Here is an 18,501-nt window from a genome sequence, read left to right on the forward strand (position 1 = left end):
CTCTTCCCTTTTTCATACGTTTACCACAAGGAGTGGTTTCACTGATTCACTTTGTTTCTTATCCCTTAGTGGGATCACTGCCATTTCTTTCACATCAGTTGGTTTTGGGAATGTAATGCATACATGCGTTTATGTCACCACATGATATGTATTTACTGGTGTTGTGTAATAGGCGCATATCCAGTACCACGGCATTCATTATATGTATGTGTATTTAATTATTGTATTTATAGATTTTTTTATGTTGATTTCACCCATTTAGGAGAGGCGATGTAGATGTTTAGTTTGGGGTTGATGTCACTTATGCTGTTAATATAGTCACTGGGTATTATAGTATTGTTCACTCATTTATTTACTGTTCACCACTTATTCACATTGGGATTTACATATAGTTTAGTTATTAGAGCAGCACCTCACTTTACACTTTGGATTGTCCATTTCTGGTATATGGTTAGGTACTAGCAGCTTTAGCCACAGGTTCACCTAAGCCCAGGAGGACTACGAATATTGTCTATGCTCAGTGGAGTGTCATCGGGAGCTGCTTGCTAGGACTTGGAAGAGAAAGCTGGCTCCAATGATGGCGGCACAAGGCCCTGTGGGTTCCGCTTTCAGCAGATTACTGCAGGGCAATGCTGCAGTTGATGGCTGGGTATGTTATTTAAGTTCACCCCAGCACACAAGGTAGGAGGGGGTTTACAGTAAAATTAAACCTGGGGGGGTTAAGTTCCACTTTAACCTGTTGTCACCCAAATTACACATATTTGCAGCCGCAAGGGCAGGCTTTAACACCCACACATGTGCGTTGTTGGGCAGCCAATGTTTCTGTGCTGAGAACAAGCTCACTGCAAGCTCCCAGCACAGACACTGGGCTGTCAAAGACAGCTCTCGGCCCTCACTAATAATCCATAGCCAGTGGAACGACTCCTGATCATGTGACCACTATGACAGCCAAACACAGTAGTCACATGATCGAAAATCTTCCCGCCCCCCAGGCACTCAGAACTTTGTACAAGGACACCGGAGTAGGCGGAAAAGGGTTAAAGGGACTTCAGATGAGACATTTTTGTGGTCATTTAGCTCGTGAGATAAACAATATAAAGCCAAAGACACAACAAACTGACCTTTTCTGCTAGCCAGCCCATGTGCCGAATTTCATGACTTCCAGAGATTCCGTTTTTTCTCAGCTGAGTTTGGACTTCGGCCATCACCTTGGGAAGAAGTTCCGTCACCGCCCCGTGAATTGCGTTGAACCAGGTCTGGGCCGCCGCAGGATCTTTTGCTCGCAGCACCGCAGTATGCTTGGCATCAGGTGAATGCAGTTCTAGATGTCTGCAATACAGAACACATGCGTTTACAGCGGGAAATCCCAGGATCTTCTTATAATCCCCTGTTCATAGCTCTGGATTTTTAGGATATTTTGCCACACACAGTTGAATAAAAACTGTACATCTTTGGACTAATCTCCAGACAGATATAATAGACACAAATGAATGCAACTCTGTATTCATTAACCCCTTCTTCCCAGCCTTTTAAGAGACAGTAACACCGGAGCATCGTCACCTGCTTGCTCAGCTTCCGCACCATGTGATCACTGTGATTGGATGTCAAAGTGATTAGATAATTGGAAGCCCATCCTACCAGCTTCCAATTGTCAGTGACGGTACTGTCAGAGTGCTGGGGGCATGCTGCCAACATAAAACAGGTATGCGTATACGAGGAGGCACAGAATACGGCCAATCTCTGTGCTGCCACATATATACATACATCCGACAGGAAGGGCTTAATAAATTTTGAAATGTGTGTTTTTTAATGCCACTAGTGGAAGTGCCTGAAATTGATTTGGTATCAGCCTCTTACTATGCAGCAGCACTGGAAGAAGGAGGGGCAGAACCGAGAGCCAATCAGGTGTGCTGCATGCACATGTACCAACATAGAACATACTGATAGGAGAAGAGAGCAAAGAGATGACCTAATCAGTCTGCTGCTGTTGTTTCACCATCCAATCAGACGGTTGGGGGTGAACAGAGGACACCACTGTATTTCCTAACTCTGGATCTTCTGGTAACCCGCTCTGGCATCCAAGACCTGGCTTCTGTTTTGAATACGTTCCCGATCTATTTTATTAATGGATTACTTTACAGATTCGCAGGACTCGCAGTAGGATTTCCATATACCTGGTGAGCTGACCTGTCCATCCCTTACAGGGACCCCGGTTACCTTTCCATCACACACCAGAGGCTACAAGATCCAGGCACACTCAGTGATGGATTCTACTCCATTCCTGACCAGACCTTGATAACCTTCGGTGACATCAGGATATTTACATATAAATGCGCATTTTATCATGCGCTCTGGTGAGTGCGCATTCTTATCATTTTTGACTGCACAAGCACCAACTTCCAGTTGAATACAGGATTCACGTTTTATGACACCAGCTATCATATGAACTATTTTATACAGTGATTGCATTTTATTGGTCATTTTTGTCTATATATTTTAGCGCTGCACTATAATATAATTTGTCTGTTTGAGGTTTTATTGGTTACCTGAGTGCTTAGCAGCTTTTAGTGCACTTGCAACTATATATTATTTATCGGCATGAAGCCTCCTCAAGTCCCATTGTTGGAAAAACGACTGGTGCTGAAGAGCTTACAATTTACCAAAGAACATATTGACTGGCAAAAGAGAAATGGAGCAACATTTTGTAGACTGATGAAAGCAAGATTGTTCTTTTTGGATCTGCTGCAGACAGTTTGTCAGACGACCCCCAAACACTGAATTCAAGCCACAGTACACTGTGAAGACAGTGAAGCATGGTGGTGCAAGCATCATGATATGGGGATATGTCTCATACTATGGTCTTGGGCTTATTTATCGCATACCAGGGATCATGGATCAGATTGAACACATCCAAATACTTCAACAAGTCATGTTTTTTTTTTTGAACAGCCAAATATTCCTTTTTCTTCACTTTTTGGAAAGTAATAACAAATTTGAAACATTTTTCTTTTTGTTTTGATTTGGAATAGACTGTGCAGTACACTCGTGGAACATCTACAAACTACGGTACCTAAAAATCTCCACAGGTGACACTTTAAAAGCCTCTACAGGTTACTAGTTTAGAGTGATGCAGGAGGTCTGGTGCTGGAATTATTGTTCTTGTTCTGACGTTCGTGGTGATACCTCACATGTATGGTGTGATCACCATTTACATATGGCTGCTGGATTTACATATGTGTATGCATTTGCACATGAGCACGGGGGTAGGGCCACTTTAAAATGTGTTTTTAATTATTTATTTATTTTAAACTTTTTTTTAACTCTCCCTTTTTTTTTTATAAATTAACTTTATTGCTATCACAAGGGATGTACAACATCCCTTGTGACAGCATGGGCTATGACAGGTCCTCTTTATGGAGACATCTGGCTCTATCAGACCCCAGATCTCTCCTCTGGCCTCCAATGCAGCTGATCAGACACATATTGGTCTGCACAGTAGCTGGTCGGCAACTGCCCAGTAAACACAGAACCAGAACCAAAATTGACAAAATCCTTGTCGCTTCCATTTCATGATCCCACAGAGAGGGAGGAACTACATCAGCTCCTTTCTCTGTGTGTATTGAAGTCGGTGCTGCCAGTTGGAGTGGTCCCAGGATCCCCAATGGAATGAGAGAGCCCAGGAAAGGAATTGGTGGCGGGGGAGGGGGGCAGTCATCCCTCCTCCTGTAGAAGAGATCGCAGTCATAACTGAAGGCAATTTTTTTTTTATATATATATTTGGAAATGGTGGTCCAGGCATCCTGCGGCGACATGATAGCCAGCGTGGTGGGAAGAACCATTGTTTGAGATGAGGAAGAAGGCAGTCAACCCATCCAACCTGGTTGGCTGGAGAGCAGTAAAGCTGGCTATACACTAGTAGATTTTCAAACGTTCATCTGCAAATCCTTTGTACATGTGTTGACCGTGCGAACATCCGACTTCAAAATTTCTCTTCCTTTTAACACTCAGTTTTGGAACGAAATGTAATTTCCTGAACAAAATCCGCATTCTCTGTTAGAAGGTCATTTATTTAAAGCAACCTTCCATCCTGCTCCTTCGAATTTTCTCATCACTACATTTGAAAACAAACATTGATTTGAACCCACTACTCTTTGGAAATTCAAATCAACACCCAAAGAGAACATTTTCAAACGAACATCCTGGTGTATGGCCAGATGCATTCACCATCTCGTTTACGATGGTTTGCTTGGTGGTGAGCTCCACCAATAGCTATCGGTATTCCAAAGCAATGGATCATAGCACACATGGATGGAGCAATGTGCAATCCTACCAGACTGATTGCTGCTACAGGCTCCTTAAAGGGTTGGTTCACCTTTCCAGAAAAAATGAACAGAATGAGAAGGTGAACAAACACTTGAAGTAGTTACTCCATGCGGACCCATTTATTCCGGTGGTGGTCAACTTGCTTAATACGAAGAGCCTCAAGTGCAGTCCTTCACATTTTAAAAGGGTCGCACTTAAAGAAGAACTCCGGGATAGGCATAAAAATCACCCATTAGTACACCACCCTACACAAAACACTAAACAGATAATAAAATGTTGAGAAGCTTTACCATTTAGGAGAAAAGTCTAATTGAATTTTCATGACCTCATCTCTGTAATTCAAAAGATAACAGTATCTTCTGTACCAAGGAGGAGGAGTAACAGCCGGGATTACATCATATCCTCTCCTCTCTCTGCAGTAAAAGGAAACTACAGTTCCCATCAACCACAGGGAATTGTAGTGAATGTGGGCGGGTACACTAGGCCTGTACATGTTGAATGTATCTGAGAGTCTCGGTCTGCCCACCACTGCAAGTGGGGCTGAATTACATCACTGCTTCCTGGAGAAAGAACTACAGAAGGGATGTGCCAAGACCAGTGGCATAGCAGCCACCGCTCTTACAAACAGGAAACCAAGGAACATTAACGGTTTGAATTGAAAATGAAAAGATTATTTCACAGCAACTACTGAATGAACCAGAAGATGGAAGACATATTCAGTGAAGGTAGGAAATCAGCAAGGACATGTAATGAAGGTTTTGCCCAGAGTTCTGCTTTAAGTTAAAGTGGGCTATGGATTTTAGCTGTAAGCTCCAAGGTCCTGTCTCAGGAATAGGCAAGGCCGCCATTTATTAATATGTGACAGGACTATGGAGGTCAAGCTGGTAAAATGACAATAAAGATTTTGTAAAGACCTCTTGTTTTGTTGTCAGGGGGTGGCTGTGAGATGGTCAGAGTGTGCGGACATGATACAAAAGATGGTCAGAGACTGTGGACATGAAGCAAGACATGATCAGAGAATGTGGACATGATACAAGAGATGATCAGAGACTGCAGACATGATGCAAGAGATGGTCAGAGACTGCGGACAGGATACAAGAGATGGTCAGAGACTGCGGACAGGATACAAGAGATGGTCAGAGACTGCGGACATGATACAAGAGATGATCAGAGACTGCGGACATGATACAAGAGATGATCAGAGACTGCGGACATTATACAAGAGATGATCAGAGACTGCGGACATGATACAAGAGATGATCAGAGACTGCGGACATGATACAAGAGATGGTCAGAGACTGCGGACATGATACAAGAGATGGTCAGAGACTGCGGACATGATGCAAGAGATGGTCAGAGACTGCAGACATGATGCAAGAGATGGTTAGAGACTGCGGACATGATACAAGAGATGATCAGAGACTGCGGACAGGATACAAGAGATGGTCAAAGACTGCGGACATGACACAAGAGATGCAGACTGCATTTTTACAAATAAAACTTTAGCCCAAAATTAAAGCGAAGCTAAACTCTCTCTCTTAATCAACATTACCTATTTTTAATCCTTTTACTGCTAGATAGATAGATAAAATATACCTTCCTATTTACTTGTTTTAAACTTTTTTGTTTACATTTCTTGAGTTGCTTCCGGTTTCTGGGCCATTGTGATGTCATAGATCCCAGGAGTCTTCATGGGCATTTTTTTCCTTTCATCTGGAGGCGAGGAGTGGGGACTTTCTCAGTCAAGCACATCCTCCTGTTTGCATGCCTGAGCTAATGGCAGATGGATTCCAGGAAGTAGAAGCTACATGAATCTTCTGCACTTACTCAAGATGGCCACAGCTGGAAATCTAAAAAGGTGTTTCTCAAAAGTGATTTCTCAACAAAATAAAGCACGGAGACATAGATGGATGGGTGGGCTTGCGGTGAATATTAAACATGGATGAAATCGCGCTCTCAGTTTATGGTGCTCAGATACAGTTTAGTTCCACTTTGAACTTTTATGCAGATCAGGGATTCTAATTTTAGAGTACTGAAGACAACAGATCAGAACAATCAGGTGACTTGCAATTTTAGAGAAACTCCGTACAACTTTCCTTTAATTATCATGAAAGTGAAAAGGATCCAGTCTACAATAAATAGCGTATTTCTCCAAATCCAATAATAGACTATTTCTCACTAATTCCACGTCCCTCTGACCCCTCCCTCCTGCGATCTCTGAATTTCAGCGATATGACTTTCCTGCGTCTTCATATTAAAAAGAAATGGTCCAGGTAATCCCGAGTTGTATGCATTCCCAGACCTCATCTGCCAGATGTCATTACAGTCTATGGGAGTTTTTTCTGTGTCCCAGGTAATAGCTGTGATCCCAGATAGCTGCCGCCGAGCAGCTCCCATCACCAGCCTAGAGAACCGCAGAGAATTTCTCCCAATTGATTGCTAGAGAGCACGAATGGATCGGTATTTCGGGGCTTCAGACATAAGACCTACGGCGTTCTCTGATTAGTATGTTCGCTGCATCTGAGGACAGTTGTTGGTAACGGGGAGACACAAACGGACCGTCTCGTTCTCGGCGTGTCATGCACTTGGCCAGGCAGAAAAAAGCCTGAAATGTTTTCCAAATCCTTCACAGAGGCGCCTCCACATGAGGGCAACTCAAGGTTGTCCATTTATTTGGGATCGGCGACATGCCTGCTTAACCACCAGGGGACCGCCCACAGTACATTTACTGCGGCAAAGTGGCCCCTGTAGGCACGATGACGTTTATAAACATCATCCTGTTTACATGGTAAGGAGCGTGTGCGACCGCCCTGCCCGCGGCACCGATCGCGGCCGCGGGTGTCAATTACTGGGTCCCGGCCGGTGATTAGCCACCGGATCCCGGCAATTACCGGCAAACACTGACACGAAGCACAGCTGCAGTGTTTTCAATGCAGCTCCGCTCCCTGTCAGTTTTCAGCACACTGTTCCGGAGAGCAGAGCTTAGCTTTCCAGGACAGTGTGTTCCTGTGAAGAACACCCCCCCCCCCCCGCCCACTACTAAAACACTCCCTTCACACAGTTAACGCTTTGAATGCCTAAAAATGTTAACCCCTTCCTCCCCAGTGCCATTACTACAGTGTCAGTGCTTTTTTTTTGCACTGATCACTGTATTGGTGTCACTGGGGATGTCAGTGACCCCAAGTCATTTCCCCCCAGTGTCAGAATGTCCGCCGCAGTCCCGCCATAGGTCACTGATTGCCGCCATAAGTTACTGATTGCCACTATTATTAGTATACAAAAAAAAAATTCAGTTCTGTACCGCCATTTGTAAACGCTATAACTTTCACGTAAACCAATTAATTTACACATATTGGAATTTTGTTTTAGCAAAGACATGTCGCAGAATACATTTTGGCATAAATGTATGATGAAATTTGATTTTAATTTTTTTACTAGACATGTTTTATAGCAAAGAGTCCAAAATATTGTTTTTTTTTCTCAAAATTGTTGTTTTTTTTTTATAACGCAAAACACAAAAAATGCACAGGCGATCAATACTACCGAAAGAAAGCCCAATTCATGGGGGGAAAAAGGATGTAAATTTCATTTTGGTGCAGCGTTGCATGACCGTGCAATTGTCAGTTAAAGTGATGTAGCACCATAACACAAACCGCTTATGTAGCCGCTTCCTGACCGCCCTATAGCAGAAATACTGCTACAGGGCGGCACAGGTGTGCAAAATCACATATATATACACACACGTGATTTGTACTCCTGTGGTTTTCACGCCCCTCCCAGATAGCATCAGATTGCCCATCAGTACACCAGTCATCACATTTAACCCCTTGATTGCCAGGAACACGCTCATACACAAACCTCCATTGTTAGTATAGTGTCTGAACGGATCAACATCTTTGATCAGATCAGCACTTAACCAGCATTCACATTAGTAAAGCATCCCCAAAAAATGCAGCGTTAACGGGATTAGCCCGGGATTTGCACACAGGCCCGTAGAGCCCCTAGTATCCTTCCAGACGTGCTTGCAAATCCAGATTGGCAGCCCACAAATTCTGCAGCACCCGTACTTCCCCCATTCCCTACCCAACCTGGAATTCAGGTGGAAATTGCAAATTTAACTACTCCCCTTTATTTTTTGCAGCTGTTTTTCACAGAAGATCTGTATGCATTGACTGTGGAACAAAGCATTTTATATGCACAAACATTTATCGCCGCCAACCCAAATTCAAACCTTGCCAGACCATTCGCAGGGAAACTCATTACGGTTTCCGAATTAAAATTTTTTTGGGACCTAACCCTCAACATGGGCATTACTAAAAAAAAATGTTTCCAAAAAACCTCTGTGTAAATACTGTGTGACATAAACAATTGCAACAACCACCATTTTATTCTCTAGGGCTTCGGTTTCAAAATATAGAAAATATCTGGTGATTCTAGTTATTTTTCTGGCAAACATTACAGATTTTTAGATGTTGGAGAGAAGTGTCAGAATAGGCTTGGTCTTCAGGTGGTTAAAGGAGAACTACAGCCAAAGCTCTTTTGGCTGCACTTCACCTATGGATCACAGGACTGCAGTTTGTTCTGCACTTTCTAGGTACACCTACGTACTGTAAGTATGATGTAAAAAAAAAGTTTCCAATACTTCTCTTTTAAATAGGATTCCAGGTATTGCTATTTTATACAAAGTTCCAGCTTGGATCAGTGTATCTATGCATACATTACCTGGACAATCCTCCTAGAAGGTGGAAATCACTGAAGTACACACCAGTACCCCACTTTCTTCTGGGTCCCATTCAGGGTATCCAGCCTTATGCATTGTGAACACAGGAGGTAAGTCACTTAGCATGGGCACCATTCAGAGAATGCTTTGCATTTTCTGAATGAATGCAATGTGTTCTATGATTGGACAACTGGAGGGGTGAGGTGGTGACGTCACGATGTACGGCTCTTGTACAGCCATATGTATGAAGCCAAAGTGAACATGTTGCTGTGTCCTGCATGGACAAACACAGGTTCACTTCAAAGAGGCCCAGGCGTACAAGAGCAAATAGCAGAAGTGCCAGGAGGGGGTCTGACGCATATACACTGCTCAAAAAAATGAAAGTTACACTTTGAAAACACGTCAGTTCTCAATGGAGAAAAATATCATGCTGGATATCTATATTGACATGGACTAGGTAATGTGTTAGGAACGTAAGGATGCCCCATCGTTTGATGGAAATGAAAATGATCGACCTACAGAGGACTGAATTCAAAGATACCCTGAAAATTAAAGTGAAAAAATGATGCAGCAGGCTAGTCCATTTTGCTAAAATTTCATTGCAGCAACTCGAAACGCTCCTCAGTAGTTTGTATGGCCCCCACGTGCTCGTATGTATGCCTGACAACGTCAGGGCATGCTTCTAATGAGCCGATGATGGTGTCCAGGTGTATTTCCTCCCAGATCTCGACCAGGACATTACTGAGCTCCTGGACAGTCTGAGGTGCAACCTGGCGGCGTCAGATGGACCGAAACATGATAACCCAGAAGTTTTATATTGGATTTAGGTCAGGTGAGCATGGGGGCCATTCAATGCCATCAATTCCTTCATCCTCCAGGAACTGCCTGCATACCCTCACCACATGATGCCGGGCATTGTCGTGCACCAGGAGGAAGCCAGGACCCACTGCACCAGCGTAGGGTCTGACAATGGGTCCAAGGATTGCATGCCAATACCAAATGGCAGTCAGGGTGCCATTGTCTAACCTGTAGAGGTCTGTGCGTCCCTCCATGGATATGCTTCCCCAGACCATCACTGACACACCACCAAGATGGTCATGTTGAACGATGTTACAGGCAGCATAATGTTCTCCACGGCTTCTCCAGGCCCTTTCACATCTATCACAGGGTGAACCTGCTCTCATCTGTGAAAAGCACAGGGCGCCAGTGGCAGACCTGCCAATTCTGGTGTTCAATGGCAAATGCCAATCGAGCTCTATGGTGCCTCTATGCTCTTGAGACTGTGCTGGGAGACAAAGCAAACCTTCTGGCAATGGAACGTATTCATGTGCCATCCTGGAGGAACTGGACTGCCTGTGCAACCTCTGTAGGTTCCTGGTATCGCCTCATGCTACCAGTAGTGAAAAACAGTCAGAAAAGATGAGGAGGGAGATGGTGACAGTCTGACAAATTGTCTATTTGGACAGTGATATCAGTTAGCAATCTCAAAGGAGGACTCAGTACTATTTAAAAATATATATTGCTTCTTCATTTGTAAAGTAAAGATCTGGTATACCATTTTTCTTGTTTGGGGTTTGATTGTTTCATGAGTGAATACATCTTTACAGGCTTTTAAACCCATGTTGCCTATTTATGATATACTGTACCAGTGTTTGGCACCCAGGGTGCCATCTGGGCTCCCCAGGATGTCACAAACATTGGACCCACTTTGTCCTGGATCAGTGTCATAAGCTGTCATGGTGCAGATGAACTGGCCACCAGCCCAATAACAACCAATGGCACTCTAGGGCCAGGATGCACGGCACCATTCATTATTATGGTGGTGGCAGCCAGCCTGCCAGCAAACCATGACTCTGACCTATGGCAGGCACCATGCAGGGCCACCCCCAGCTTTCAGGAGAAGATGGAAGTCAGTCTCCTCCACTTTCTGCTCTCGGCTGTGCTACTGGAGCAAAAAGGTAGGGCTCTGAAGTGAAGAGGGGACTGTGTGACTGGGAGGGGTTCTCTGAATGGGAGGGCTGCGTGATGGGGTATTCATGTATAGGGGGTCTTTTATGCACAAGAGTGACAATGCTTTGATGGGGGCTCTTGTGAATAGGGGGCCTCTGATGTATGGGGGGCCCTGACATGACAGGGACCTCTAGCATTAAGGAAGGGGTGACTTTGATGTGATGAGGGGGCATTTGACATGATTGGGGAATTCTGATATATTGGGGGTCTCTGATGTGAAGGGGTGACTATGATGAGATGGGGAGGGGGTCTCAGATGTGAATAAGTGACTATGATGAGATGGAGAGGGTCTCTGATGAGATGGGGGGGGTCTCAGGTGTGAAGGGGTGACTTTGATGTGATGAGGGGGCATTTGACATGATTGGGGAATTCTGATATATTGGGGGTCTCTGATGTGAAGGGATGACTCTTATGAGATGGGGGGGGGGTCCCTTGATGTGAAGAAGTGACTATGATGAGATGGAGAGGGTCTCTGATGTGAAGGGGTGACTCTGATGAGATTGGGGGGGGGTTTCAGATGTGAAGGAGTGACTTTGATGTGATGAGGGGGCATTTGACATGATTGGGGAATTCTGATATAATGGGATTCTCTGATGTGAAGGGGTGACTCTGATGAGATGAGGGCAGGGGTGTGATAGGGGGGGACATATGACATGATGGGGGCACTCTTATGTGATGGGGGTCTCTGATGAAAAGCGGTGACTCTGATGTGATAGGGGGACTTCTGACATGATGGGGGTCTCTGATGTGAAAAGGTGACTCTGATGTGATGGGATAACTTCTGACTTGATTTGGGAACCCTGATGTGATGGGGGTCTCTGATGTGATGGGGGTCTCTGATGTGATGGGGGAACTGTGAAGTTCATATCATCAAGGTGGTTGTCTGCATCATCCCAGGCATGGATGTCACATTGATAAATAACACTTACAGTACATTTTTACACTGAGATGCCGACATTCTGCATAGTTTTAAAGGGAACCGCGACTGAAACAACGTCAAGAAATACTGGGATACGCCACTTATCAATGGGACTTTGAGTCTTGAAACCCCCCTACATAAAATTGCTCTCACGGTCCAAAAATAACCTTCAGTGCCCCCAAAAAACTTCTGCTTTTTCCTATTTTATTTCATTTCCTTTTTACTACTTTGAAACATGTTCTGAGAAAACACCCAAATTCATCAAATATTTGCATTATAAGAAAGGATATCAATCACAGCCTGGACAAGTCAGGAAAAGGTAACATTCAACCCAAGTGACTGACATAGACAAGCGAAGGTGGTTGTAGAACCCGGAATGGCCGCAGATGAACTACAGGAGCAAAAAATAACGGTGCCACAACGGGGGGGGGGGGGGGGGGGGAGGGGGGTTGAGTTTAGCACATACGGTTACAGGATAAAAATAAGTCATTGATCAAATCTTTCAGCAAAAATATATAAAGTTCTCAACCAAAAAAAAAATACAAAAATAACCCTTCAGTGCCCCTAAATAACTTCTGCTTTTTGCTAATTTGCTTAGTTTCTTTTTTTGTTTGAGAAATCGCTGAAATTCATAAAATGGTTCTACTGCCAGAAATGACCACTTCTGAGTTACTTCTGACAGGTGTTCCTGACACCAATACAAAAATGGTGATGGGGAGAGAGCTTCAGCACACAGCCTATGATTGACAGCCTCAGCTCTGTTCTTGTGTTCTGTGTGAAGGGGGGGGGGGTCCCTTCCCTTCCCTACAATCAGCTCTCACAGCTCTTCTCACTGAGCTCTGAAGAGTAACTTCAGCTCCATGCCCCCTGTTTTCTGAAATCTCAAACAAGCTTTATTAATTCTGCACTATGAACAGCTGTAGAGAAGAGGGAGCTGCAGATAAACAAATACAACGTATGTAGGAGGATTTGTTTCATCTCTGTGTATCACTGGGTATATGTAAGGGTTTACAACCACTTCAAAAACAGAATCTAAATATGGAATAAAAACAGGGAAGATCGGGTCAATGGTTTGCTTTTTCTTAATTGACCTAAAAAAGGAAAAATAACACACTTTGTTTATTTTACAAAATGAGACTTTCCAATGAACAGCTTATTATCAAACACAAAAGTTCAAACACTATTATGTAGAATTAATGATGTCATTTATCAAAATTGTATTACAATGAGCTTCAAGATGAATTAAAAGAACAGGAAACTAATTGTATAATTATCTGCAGGTGGCACTTACCCCCCCATGTCCCCTACACATACATGGAACCTCCTCATCCCATGCCACAGGTAGTACTTACCCCCCCATGTCCCCTACACATACATGGAACCTCCTCATCCCATGCCACAGGTAGTACTTACCCCCCCATGTCCCCTACACATACATGGAACCTCCTCATCCCATGCCACAGGTAGTACTTACCCCCCCCCCCCATGTCCCCTACACTTACATGGAACCCCCTCATCCCATGCCACAGGTGGTACTTACCCCCCCATGTGCCCTACACATACATGGAACCCCCTCATCCCATGCCACAGGTGGTACTTACCCCCCAAGTCCCCTACACATACATGGCACCTCTCCCATCCCTTGCCATAGGTGGCACTTACCCCCCCATGTCCCCTACACATACATGGCATCTCTCCCATCCCATGCCACAGGTGGTACTTACCCCCCCATGTCCCCTACACATACATGGAACCCCCTCATCCCATGCCACAGGTGGTACTTACCCCCCAAGTCCCCTACACATACATGGCACCTCTCCCATCCCTTGCCATAGGTGGCACTTACCCCTCCATGTCCCCTACACATACATGGCATCTCTCCCATCCCATGCCACAGGTGGTACTTACCCCCCCACCCCATGCCCCCTACACATACATGGCACCTTCCCCATCCCATGCCACAGGTGGTACTTACCCCCCCCCCCCATGTCCCCTACACATACATGGCACCTCTCCCATCCCTTGCCATAGGTGGTACTTACCCCCCAAGTCCCCTACACATACATGGCACCTCTCCCATCCCTTGCCATAGGTGGTACTTACCCCCCAAGTCCCCTACACATACATGGCACCTTCCCCATCCCATGCCACAGGTGGTACTTACCCCCCCCCCCCCATGTCCCCTACACATACATGGCACCTCTCCCATCCCTTGCCATAGGTGGCACTTACCCCCCCATATCCCCTACACATACATGGCACCTCTCCCATCCCATGCCACAGGTGGTACTTACCCCCCCATGCCCCCTACACATACATGCCACCTCCCCCATCCCATGCCACAGGTGGTACTTACCCCCCATGTCCCCTACACATACAAGGAACCCCATCATCCCATGCCACAGGTGGTACTTACCCCCCCATGCCCCCTACACATACATAGCACCTCCCCCATCTAATGCCACAGGTGGTACTTACCCCCCCATGTCCCCTACACATACATGCCCCCCATCCAATCGGTGGTACTTACCCCCCATGCCCCATACACATACATGCCCCCCATCCAATCGGTGGTACTTACCCCCCCATGTCCCCTACACATACATTACACCCCCCATCCCATGCCACAGGTGGTACTTACCCCCCCCCATGTCCCCTACACATACATGCCCCCCATGCAATCGGTGGCACTTACCCCCCATGTCCCCTACACATACATGACACCCCCCATCCAAATCGGTGGTACTTACCCCCCATGTCCCCTACACATACATGACACCCCCCCAAACCATGCCACAGGTGGTACTTAGCCCCCCATGTCCCCTACACATACATGCCCCCCATCCAATCGGTGGTACTTACCCCCCCCATGTCCCCTACACATACATGCCCCTCATCCAATCGGTGGTACTTACCCCCCCATGTCCCCTACACATACATGACACCCCCCATCCCATGCCACAGGTGGTACTTATCCCCCCATGTCCCCTACACATACATGCCTCCCATCCAATCGGTGGTACTTACCCCCCCATGTCCCTTACACATACATGCCACCCATCCAATCGGTGGTACTTACCCCCCCATGTCCCCTACACATACATGACACCCCCATCCCATGCCACAGGTGGTAGTTACCCCCCCATGTCCCCTACACATACATGCCCCCCATCCAATCGGTGGTACTTACCCCCCCATGTCCCCTACACATACATGACACCCCCATCTCATGCCACAGGTGGTAGTTACCCCCCCATGTCCCCTACACATACATGCCCCCCATCCAATCGGTGGTACTTACCCCCCCATGTCCCCTACACATACATGACACCCCCATCCCATGCCACAGGTGGTAGTTACCCCCCCATGTCCCCTACACATACATGCCCCCATCCCATGCAACAGGTGGTACTTACCCCCCCATGTCCCCTACACATACATGCCCCCATCCCATGCCACAGGTGGTACTTACCCCCCCATGTCCCCTACACATACATGCCCCCATCCCATGCCACAGGTGGTACTTACCCCCCATGTCCCCTACACATACATGCCCCCCATCCAATCGGTGGTACTTACCCCCCCATGACCCCTACACATACATGACACCCCCCATCCCATGCCACAGGTGGTACTTATCCCCCCATGTCCCCTACACATACATGCCTCCCATCCAATCGGTGGTACTTACCCCCCCATGTCCCCTACACATACATGCCACCCATCCAATCGGTGGTACTTATCCCCCCCCATGTCCCCTACACATACATGCCACCCATCCAATCGGTGGTACTTACCCCCCCCATGTCCCCTACACATACATGACACCCCCATCCCATGCCACAGGTGGTAGTTACCCCCCCATGTCCCCTACACATACATGCCCCCATCCCATGCCACAGGTGGTACTTACCCCCCCATGTCCCCTACACATACATGCCCCCATCCCACGCCACAGGTGGTACTTACCCCCCATGTCCCCTACACATACATGCCCCCCATCCAATCGGTGGTACTTACCCCCCCATGCCCCCTACACATACATGCCCCCTCCATCCCATGCCACAAGTGGTACTTACCCTCCAGGGTGACCTCCCTGCCCGCCCTCGTCATGTGTGGCATCCCGGAGGTCGGTGCCAGTGACGGAGAGGATGGCGTCCCCGACATAGAGGGAGTGGGTGAGGTCGGCGGCCAGCCCGCGGAAGATCTTGGAGATGAGGACGGCATCTTGTTCTCCCGGCCCCCCTTCATGGATCCCCAGCCCGCCCGGCTCCACCACCCGCACCGTCCGCTTCTGGTTGGCGATGGCCTCGGGCAGGGGGGGCTCGGAGGGGCCCCGGAACGATCCATTGGTCACCCCGTTGTCCCCGGCACCTTCCCCATCCCATGCCACAGGTGGTACTTACCCCCCCCATGTCCCCTACACATACATGGCACCTCTCCCATCCCTTGCCATAGGTGGTACTTACCCCCCAAGTCCCCTACACATACATGGCACCTCTCCCATCCCTTGCCATAGGTGGCACTTACCCCCCCATATCCCCTACACATACATGGCACCTCTCCCATCCCATGCCACAGGTGGTACTTACCCCCCCATGCCCCCTACACATACATGCCACCTCCCCCATCCCATGCCACAGGTGGTACTTACCCCCCCATGTCCCCTACACATACATGGCACCTCTCCCATCCCTTGCCATAGGTGGTACTTACCCCCCATGTCCCCTACACATACAAGGAACCCCATCATCCCATGCCACAGGTGGTACTTACCCCCCCCCATGCCCCCTACACATACATAGCACCTTCCCCATCTAATGCCACAGGTGGTACTTACCCCCCCATGTCCCCTACACATACATGCCCCCCATCCAATCGGTGGTACTTACCCCCCATGCCCCATACACATACATGCCCCCCATCCAATCGGTGGTACTTACCCCCCCATGTCCCCTACACATACATGCCCCCCATGCAATCGGTGGCACTTACCCCCCCATGTCTCCTACACATACATGACACCCCCCATCCAAATCGGTGGTACTTACCCCCCATGTCCCCTACACATACATGACACCCCCCCAAACCATGCCACAGGTGGTACTTAGCCCCCCATGTCCCCTACACATACATGCCCCCCATCCAATCGGTGGTACTTACCCACCCCCCCCCCATGTCCCCTACACATACATGCCCCTCATCCAATCGGTGGTACTTACCCCCCCCATGTCCCCTACACATACATGACACCCCCCATCCCATGCCACAGGTGGTACTTACCCCCCCATGTCCCCTACACATACATGCCCCCCATGCAATCGGTGGCACTTACCCCCCCATGTCCCCTACACATACATGACACCCCCCATCCAAATCGGTGGTACTTACCCCCCATGTCCCCTACACATACATGACACCCCCCCAAACCATGCCACAGGTGGTACTTAGCCCCCCATGTCCCCTACACATACATGCCCCCCATCCAATCGGTGGTACTTACCCCCCCCATGTCCCCTACACATACATGCCCCTCATCCAATCGGTGATACTTACCCCCCCATGTCCCCTACACATACATGACACCCCCCATCCCATACCACAGGTGGTACTTATCCCCCCATGTCCCCTACACATACATGCCTCCCATCCAATCGGTGGTACTTACCCCCCCATGTCCCTTACACATACATGCCACCCATCCAATCGGTGGTACTTACCCCCCCATGTCCCCTACACATACATGCCACCCATCCAATCGGTGGTACTTACCCCCCCCCCCATGTCCCCTACACATACATGCCACCCATCCAATCGGTGGTACTTACCCCCCCCCCCATGTCCCCTACACATACATGCCACCCATCCAATCGGTGGTACTTACCCCCCCATGTCCCCTACACATACATGACACCCCCATCCCATGCCACAGGTGGTAGTTACCCCCCCATGTCCCCTACACATACATGCCCCCATCCCATGCCACAGGTGGTACTTACCCCCCCATGTCCCCTACACATACATGCCCCCATCCCACGCCACAGGTGGTACTTACCCCCCATGTCCCCTACACATACATGCCCCCATCCCATGCCACAGGTGGTACTTACCCCCCATGTCCCCTACACATACATGCCCCCCATCCAATCAGTGGTACTTACCCCCCCATGCCCCCTACACATACATGACACCCCCCATCCCATGCCACAGGTCGTACTTATCCCCCCATGTCCCCTACACATACATGCCTCCCATCCAATCGGTGGTACTTACCCCCCCATGTCCCCTACACATACATGCCACCCATCCAATCGGTGGTACTTACCCCCCCCCCATGTCCCCTACACATACATGCCACCCATCCAATCGGTGGTACTTACCCCCCCATGTCCCCTACACATACATGACACCCCCATCCCATGCCACAGGTGGTAGTTACCCCCCCATGTCCCCTACACATACATGCCCCCATCCCATGCCACAGGTGGTACTTACCCCCCCATGTCCCCTACACATACATGCCCCCATC

General features: G+C 47.8%; 1 long non-coding RNA gene across 3 annotated transcripts in view; it reads right to left on the reverse strand.

Moving 5' to 3' along the window:
• Positions 1-18,501, reverse strand: part of LOC149462064 (uncharacterized) — a 443,072-nt gene that overhangs the window by 140,326 nt on the left and 284,245 nt on the right. For all 3 annotated transcript variants that reach the window (XR_016312738.1, XR_016312736.1, XR_016312737.1), the window contains one exon: positions 1,122-1,329. This is a non-coding gene — a long non-coding RNA (uncharacterized LOC149462064). The remainder of the gene's footprint in view (positions 1-1,121; positions 1,330-18,501) is intronic.

This window comes from Staurois parvus, unplaced genomic scaffold, assembly GCF_062004578.1.
Source record: "Staurois parvus isolate SC_StPar_1 unplaced genomic scaffold, SC_StPar_1.0 ptg000187l, whole genome shotgun sequence".
In the NCBI taxonomy this organism is placed as follows: Eukaryota; Metazoa; Chordata; class Amphibia; order Anura; family Ranidae; genus Staurois; species Staurois parvus.